We start from the raw sequence: 9074 nt of genomic DNA, 5'->3' as shown, positions 1-9074 counted from the left end.
TTTGCTATCAATGTTGTATTGTGGAGGAAAGAGGACAAAGTCAGGGTGATCACTGTGGGCTTGCATGCCCGCTTTTGGTTCAAGGGTTGGTTATTCTCAGTATGTGGGGATCGGAATGCGAGGGTTGAGATCACTATTAGTGTCAATCGTCAGCCACCACAAATTCCAATCAGAGACTTGAATCAATCTTGTCGGCTTGCGCGCATAACAAGCGATGGATTGAGTTTCTAGGAGAAACGGGCCGCACGGGGAAACATACAATCTTTCAAAGGGGCCAACAATGGATATAAAAAGGTCTGCTCAGTAGTTCCAAGAGATTGCGTAAGACCGATCCAGGAGAGGAACAGTTGTGATGCGAGGCAATGGCTCAGGACACAGAGGATTGTGTTGGTTTGAATTGGCACGGCAATGTTCTGCAATTTCCCGATTGGGATAGGGTCTGCAGAGAGATAATGGAGCAAAAATAGACAATGTGATATACAGAGGAAGAAAGACTGAGTAAAGCAATCGACCCGAGCAGGCAAGGAATCAAGGCCCTTGCTTCCCAAAGTAAGTGAGGATGACGAAGGATAAGGAAGAGCACGAGATGCTTTTGTAGCACACTCTCAAGGAATTCTACCAGAAGGATTCCCGTGCTGAGAGGGGAATGAGAGGCGTGCGGAACAAAAGAAGGACGGAGAGAGGGGAGCAAAAGCATTGTTAAATGTTATGTGATTGCTGGCCCTATGAACCATCTAGGATTCGCAAGTGGATTGGCCTACTAACTAGGATTGACTAACGACTACGAGCGAACTAAGCAAAACAACGCTAAAGAAACCCATCCAGACTACTGGAGGTGGAACGCGCAGCAGGAGACAGGGGAGTCATCTCTAGCGGCGCGACAGGTGTGGGTGCGTGTGGGCGGATGATGTCGATGATGATGGTGGTTGAATTGTGGAGCGCCAGAAGACTAAAAAAAAAAAAAAATAATAATAATAGTAATAATAATAAAATAATTCAAAAAAAAAAAAGGAGACTAGTGGAGATGTCCGACCAGCAGGGGCAGGCTGTGATCAGGGCCGAGTTTTAGTATCGTATTATTAGCACTACTCCGTACATCTTACTACCATGGCACGCTAACATAGGTTGGTAACTATTCTTACCATACCGCTAACCCTGCATTACTGCACAGCCAGCAGTTCTCCATTTTAGCGATCTACTTCCTATGTTAACCTCTTTCCACTTTTTTTTTTTCTTTGCTTTTCTTTTTTTTTTTTCTCTTTATTTATTATTTTTTAATTCTTCTTACGAAGTTATTTTTTTATTCATTTTATTTTCTTATTGAATTATTTTGACTCGACCTTTTTTCCTTTCTATCTTACTTTTTACAGCAACTCGCAACTCAGCAGGAGTATACCTACCAGAGACATTTCTTTGTCGATGCTGAAAAATCCTTTCCCTTGACTTTTTGAGAGATATTTCAAAGATAGAAGATATTAACGAGCACGACTCTCATGGCAGGTGTACTCTGGAGTAAGGAGTTCTGCAGAAAGTACTGTACTGTATTAAAAGCTATTCGTCATGAGGACCCGTCGTGGTACTACTAGTAGTGGTAATTGAGGTAAAAATATATGACCATCTCATAAAGGTCAAAGGATCCACTTTTCCTCTCCCAATCCTTTTGTCAGAACAACCATAAACCCATGAATCTGTAATCGTAGTACACTTCTTCCTTTCGAGGTCTCCGCCCTATGAGACTTTTTCCCTTAAGGGTTCCTGCATTGTATTTCATGAGCACATGATAAAGGGAAGAGGTTCAATGGTTGCAATTCCTGACAGTTCCGGACCGCTCTTCCCTCCCTTTAGGTTCTATCTAAATATTTACCCTCAAGCCCACTCTAGGTAGAAGCACTGATGGGCTTTTTTCATGGCACCCCATTTTCATCCCTACCATGCGTGCTAAAATACCTGGGGTCTGGGGATCCAGTCGGAGACACCGCCCATACATACAGAGGTACATTCCTGACACATCCGTATGCGCATGTGTCATCGGCAAGTCCGTAGCACACAGACCATCATCGACTTGGCGTGCTCGGTAGCCTATTTGTAACCTTGCCAATTACTTGAAACAGCTTATGGAGGATTTATCAATATTATCCTCCTGATAAGATGGTGGCAAACTTCGTCTCTCCTCATTCTGTGAAGAAAGAGAAGGGAAAGGTGGGGGGGAAAGAAAAGGAAAAAAAAAAAAAAAAGGAGAAGCGGCCACGAAAATCCGGGCTAAGACATGGATTTGAAATGGAATATTAGTTAGTCTTTCCCTTTTCATTTCGCATGAAGCTCATCAACCCCAGTTTCTCAAAGACAAATTCAATAGTCAATGCAGAAGTCCACTCCCGTCACAGTTATGAAGATCTAAAGCCAATTATCGGTCAATGCTTGACAGAAAACCGACAAGCAGAAGAGAATGAATGACAAGTCGTAGTGGCATATCTCATCTATAACTTGGCTAATCCAAAATTATCTACTGGTAACAAACCCATTTTTCCCGACCAGCCGCTTCTTGACACCGTCTGTCCCGTCAACTCGGTTCAGTCAGATCGACCACAAACACCCCCAAGAGCGACATTCAAAATTACCCAACTCGTAGCAAGTTAAATAATTGGATCTGGACTGTAGCCGCCAATTGTGAACACTATCGCCGAAACTCGACGATCTTTTCTACTTTTGAGTCCACGATGCCCACCTTTTTTGAGAAACGTGCATTTTTGCGAGGTTCCCACGGGAATGATTGGCCCTGGGTCCTTGATATGCAAATGAAGCGTCATCGGACTATCGAGGTCATTTTACCAATCACGGGCCGTAGATGGTTCCAGACGGGAAGACGATTCTCATTTAGGGCCGCCCGACATCAGGTGCCGGACAATCATTCTGCCCAATTTGAAGTGGTAGACAAAACGACGGCCTGTTGAATAAGTTATGCGGAGAGCCGCACATCTCCTATGCCCCCGGTAATAAGGAAATTATAATGAGATTATTATTATTATTATCTCTGATGGGGATAGATGACCCCTTGTTCCTTGACTTACCTCGTGACTTGATTACCTATTCCGGAAGGACTCTCTCAGGGGATTGTCAGTACTCCGTACCTCGCCTACATAATGGTCCATGGTATTGTATCAGGGCTATGCAATTCCGTCACTTGGTAGCAGCAAGGAAACCCACGAGTTGCCAATCTTAAAACAGTGATGTCAATATCTCAATCATATCATGACGTTGTGACAATTCAACAAAGGAATCTTCAATCCGAGCAAAACTAGCTGTGGCTCATGCAGTGGCTGAGCCCTGCTTTTCCGGTATCGACAAGTTAACCTTTACGATACGTACCGGACGGCAGGGCCGAGAGGAAGCGATCGTGTTTGCTGGACCCAGCAAACCAAAGACCCGAGAAAGTATAAAATAAAATAAAATAAAAAGGACAAGGCGGGGAACAACAAATCCCACGAAAGAGGTAACCCGCGTCGATCGACGCCGAATTTTATTATTTACTTTTCAACAAGTTTTGATTCTCGGGTAAATTCTTTCCTTAATTCCCATTTTGGGACAGAAGATGTGGCGGGTCGGTAAAGCGCAATCCCAACACTGATCGATCTCTAAATTTTTATTTATTTTTTTTATTACTCTTAAACCAGAATCACTGCAACACCCAGGCATCCTCAGACTCTTCGTACTATATGCAATGTATGACATATGTACAATCCGGGCTGGCTAGCCTGTTACACACTACGGCCAGGGATACTAGCAGACGTAGCACTAGACAAGGGCCAATTAGTTTTGCGCCTAGTAAGGCCAGAAGGGATCAACAACGATGACACCGAAGTACTCTGCAGTAGTAGGAGTAAACACTCCAGTCGGTGAGAAAAAAAGCCACTACAGCAGACATTAGCGCCACAAAATCGACGAAGCCACAACAATAACCTCTCGCGTGTCAGAGCGCGGATCGTCCCGCACATTTATTGGAAGATCTCCATACGCTAGGATGGAATGAGGCGCAGCGCACACCGCTTCACCTTAGTGCACCCAATTTTTTTCCCCCTAGGGCTTTAGACTACTCCGTAACACAATACAAGATACATAGTTTTTTGCTCGCTTCCTCGGATCTCCAGTCCCCCCATGCCATCATCGATGCACTGTTATGTCATAATGGAGAGGCTCCACCTGCCAACAATGCGATCTAGGATCCAATGAATCGGGCCTCGTGGCTCGAGGAGGACGAAGCTCACCGATATTTCTTTCCATTTGGCTTCCGGAACATTGTCCCCCATGCTTTGCCAAGGCTGGGTATTTGTGGTGGGGTAACTACGATGAGATGTGAGGTGACCTCTTTGGGATGTGTTCTAGAAAAAATCGTGAGGTGGGCTTTCTTCCTATGTATGTTCGTGGCGCTTTCTAGCATCGTATGATATGACATGTCATTGTTTAGGGTAGTTTCATCTATAGGGAAGGATCGGATAGCCATTCACTGTTTTATTTTGTCTTGGTCGTGAGTGAGTTTTATTTATTTACTTGTGTACTTCTAACTTCAGCTTTACAATATACTCCCATTATCAATAACCAGCGCCAGCATATATAATAAATTGGAACGATCGTTATTGGCAGTGTTTTCACAATGGTAGATACACTGTACGATGTGCATAAAACATATACATCCAAACAGGCCACACTGCCTCCAACCTCACACCGGAGGACTCCCCTTTTGGGACGATGTACAGTGCCCTCCCTGCCTAATCCGGCAGGAAAATAAACATCTTACCCAGACGAGAAAAAATCCCCATCCCACCCCATCCCACCTGCATAAATTTTTAATTTCTCACCTTAGTTGGCCCACCACTCACAACTTCACGACACCATGACATGGCACAGTGAGGTTTGTCCAGACCAATCATGTCTACATGGAAATTAAAAATCGTGCATAGTGACCTGTCATGTACGCTCGTTTCGAGATGCTCGATCCATTTAACACGTAATACACGGTCGCACTCAGCTGCCTTTGAAGCACACGTGGCAGGGCAACCGGCGAAGTAAAACCTAATCGAAAAATAAATAAATATATATATATATAGATATAGATATAGATATAAAAAAATATTAATAAAAAGAAAATTACTATGCAACCTAAAATGATCCGGACTCGACGGACGTCTCACCATGTTGATCATTCATCTCCTGACATACAAGTTGTCGGTAAATAAGTAAGTAGTTAATAAATTATAAGCATATTGCCACCCCCAGTCCCGTAAAGTCAAACCCCAAAGTAAGAAAAGCCAGACACAATGGGGGCTAAATACGATACGTAACGACGCCGTTTTTCTCCTCTTGGTCGTGTTTTATTTTGATACATTATACTTGCATGCATGCCGGTGATGACGCCGGGTCAACTTACCGTTACTACCGTTACTACTGGATGCAATGCGCCATGTCCGGTTTGACAGGGAGTTGAAGGGATAGTTACCTGTGGAATGGGTGGACTAAGCCCTACGAAAGTTTGTTGGTGAGCGTCAGATTGGTATCGGGGATCCCTGTCTCCATGTGCCCGGGAAGGATTAGGATTACTGATTACTACTCGAGGGCGTTGTGAGGCCTACCTAATACGAAGTGTCTCGAGTTTCTGGGGGAGAGAGAGGGTGATGGGCTGATTTTGCTGGATTCTATAAGTGACATCGCTAAATATAGGATGCGATTGCTGGGGCGAGATAAAGGGGCTGACACTTATCGTCTTATCGTCTAATTGTTCCTATCTAAGGGTCCGCCGGGCAGGAAGTAGCACAAGGTCTTTTTTTTTAGTTTCTTTTTGTTTTGCTTCTATATTTTTTTATTTTGAATAATGCTTTGGCTGAGTTCAAAATTTCTCGAAGAACATTACAAACATCGTGAACCATTATAGAAGCAACCCCGTCACGTCCATAGGACTAATACGTACTCTGTAGTAGTAAGTAAGCATGTAGGTACGCACATACCATATACTGCATTTCCGGAAGAAGGTCCTGAGAGAAGACCCGAATATCGAGGGTTGACATCCATCTTCCATTCCCCACTTCCGATAAGCCGGTCTACCTTGCATAAGTAAAAAGTAGTACTCTATACTCCGTCGAAAGTAGTGTACTAGTCCGGATTCGGGGTCTTCGCTAGTCTCAGATCCAGACCATTTCCAGGGGTACTACATAACCACAGGAATCGTCATGAATACATGACCAATACGATGCCGATGTGCAACCTCCAGAAGCTTTTGGCCCCCAACGAATGCAAGGAAACATCCGGTGCAACCCACGAGGCAAACAGGGGACAGGGTTAACATCTTGCTTTTTCTGGTGGCAGTCAGGGAATATCAGTCCTCAAACAAGCGCCGACGTGAACAGAAGGGGGTAATCGAAGCTATAGATAGTAGCAGGTAGGTGTGTGTCTGTATGCGAATCGGCTCCATCGTGTGGCCGATGCTATCGTTGGTGGAATACTGCGTAATTGCAGATAATCCATGTTAAGGTGCGCGCTGACATACTTGGGGTATTCTTAGTTACTCGGTCGCCAGTCGGATCTCTTGGAAAGGGGTGTTAATTGAAATGAATTAGACCATGAAACGGGGTTGAAACATGGAGGGATTTCTTTTTTGAGAGTAAATTTTCTAAGTTTGGAGGTGGTGGGCCATATTGATGTTAATTAATTTATTCTTAGGTGCTACTGGGTTAGGTAGGAGATAGTTGACCTCTCTCACTGTTAGGTTTTCTACCTGTCAAGTGTCAAAGGGACTCGACCCATCTCTCGGTTCGACGGGGGAAGCTGTCAGGAAATTAATTCCATTGCCGCCTTCAACTTTTACCTTTTTTGTTTACCTATCACAGATATCTCAAATTCTGCTTTCATCTGGATCGGTCTTTCTCGTCCCAAATTGAGCAAGTTCACTAAATTCCAATAGACTCATAAAATTAATATAAAATAATGGGGAGGAGACGAATAGCATTCGAATCTACGGAGTTTTCCGTCGACTGGGAAGAATTCCAAATCAGGCTTCATACCGCGGGATGTCATAATCGGCCCGTGGTACACGTTCCCCCTGATCCGACCCTGTCTCTTTTTACCCCATCCGTCAAAAAAATCGAGAAATCATGACAGAAAAAGCAAAAACTGAAGAAAATTGAAAAAAAAAGGGAAAAATAATAAACATCCGAACAAAAGAATAATAATAATACTAAATTAAATTAATCCTCAAACCAAAGCAGACTAGGGTGGCCTAAGGGCTCGGATCCATGGGACATCCGTCATCTAAGCTAACAGATCTAGCGCCCGGACGGTCACATATCGTCCCAGACCGGGGAAAAGATTAGCGCAAATAGTGATTTCCAAGCGTCCCCTCTCTCGAGGACTCTGATACGTAGGGGGAATTCCAGATTGGTCGAGGAGATAGTGCTGACAAGATGATATGGCACTAGCACTCGATGTAGTCGTGTACACGAGCTTTGAGGGTTGTCAGTTCGTTCTAGACATGACGATCTGCAATCTCTTATCCTATTCCCAGACTATTGGGAATCTTGGGATGGATGTCGCTTGCTCTCCCCATATCACTGATTCGGATGGAGATGATTTTCTTCTCTCTATTTTGCGTATTGCGAAAAGATAAAAGTAATACACCCACAGACCAATCTGAGATATTCCCCTTCGCGAATCTTTCCTCCCCTTTTTTTTGTTTTATTTTCTTTTTTCTCTCTCTCTGTTTTTGGCCTTTTCGTTTTCCTTCGAGCCCCACATACAGTACCAGGGTACGGAGCAGGTTGGAAACAGCTAATGTACGCTATAATGCATTGCATACGTACGTCGTCGCCGTGCATAATACTCGCCACAGAAGTAAGTCCTAGAATAGAAAGGCAAAATAAAGTGGATAGAAACTGGCCTGCGGCAGTCGCGGAATAAGCTAGATTCTCTATTCTCCAGCTTACCGAGATAACATGTCCTCAATTAGGCAAGTAGTGGTCGTCTAGAGCATTGAGTTCCATAACTACCCCTTGCGTCGATGCCAAAGATTTGCGCTTCCCGTAGCCTATATGAGTTAGTAATGGAGGAGCGTGACTGCGGAAGTCCGGTCCGTGTCGCCTGAGGTATCGTGACAGGACGTGGGCATAGGTACGTACAATGTACATAGGTACGAGGTGGAGTATGAGGGTAAAGTACAGGTGATTTACTCTGTAGTATATGGCATGGTTGCGTCAAGTTTCGTTGGTATACAGAGATGTGACCGGGTTTCTCGTGACAAGTGCCGACAAGATTAACTACTACTGAATCCATGCAAGAAAGGAGCGAGGAGAATGAGGAATGAGTAACAGAAATCATTTCTTCCTTTCATTAAGTTTCAACCCCTCCCAGTTGTGTAGCTTGGTGCAGCTATGCCGCAGAAAGATCTACAAGTGCTATGTATGCACTATGCATCCTTTCAAGAACGGATATTGCGGGCCAACATATGACCGGGAGGTACTTCAGGTTCTTGGTCGATGCAAGGATAGAGCAATGGCCGAGTCCAGGTCAATAGTAGAGAAGCAAGTCTTATCATGCAGGGGTAAATGAGTTTCCTTGACAAACGAGGATATGAACCCAAATTTTGTCTCTTTACACTTGGTGAGAATACGACAGTACATCCATAAACGTAGTTAACCTGTGGGAACGGAAGTTACTCCAAGGTTGATCATCCTCGGCAAGTTCTGATTCAGGTTGACGGCCAATACGGGCCCGGATTTAGTCATGTGTAACGCAGGTCGTGTATGCAGGGCGAACCAACTTACAGTACATACAGTGCATACTAGTAGTACGCGATCAGCAGACGCTGGTCCTTTCCAAGAGATGAATGGTCTTGGCTACGACGGACTAAAACTGGCATCATGCGGGACTCGTTCACCTACAGCAGTGGGAGTTAATGTCAATATTTGCCTCTGACTTTACGGTGTACTACTCCGTACAAGTATGTCCAATGAATATGGCCGTGTATGTACTGTATGTGCTACCCGTGTGAAACTAATACTAAACCCCGTGCCAATAATCCAGTAAAATATTGA

This window comes from Aspergillus pseudotamarii (assembly GCF_009193445.1).
Source record: "Aspergillus pseudotamarii strain CBS 117625 unplaced genomic scaffold BDV38scaffold_9, whole genome shotgun sequence".
Classification (NCBI taxonomy): Eukaryota; Fungi; Ascomycota; class Eurotiomycetes; order Eurotiales; family Aspergillaceae; genus Aspergillus; species Aspergillus pseudotamarii.
This window is presented reverse-complemented; position numbering follows the sequence as displayed.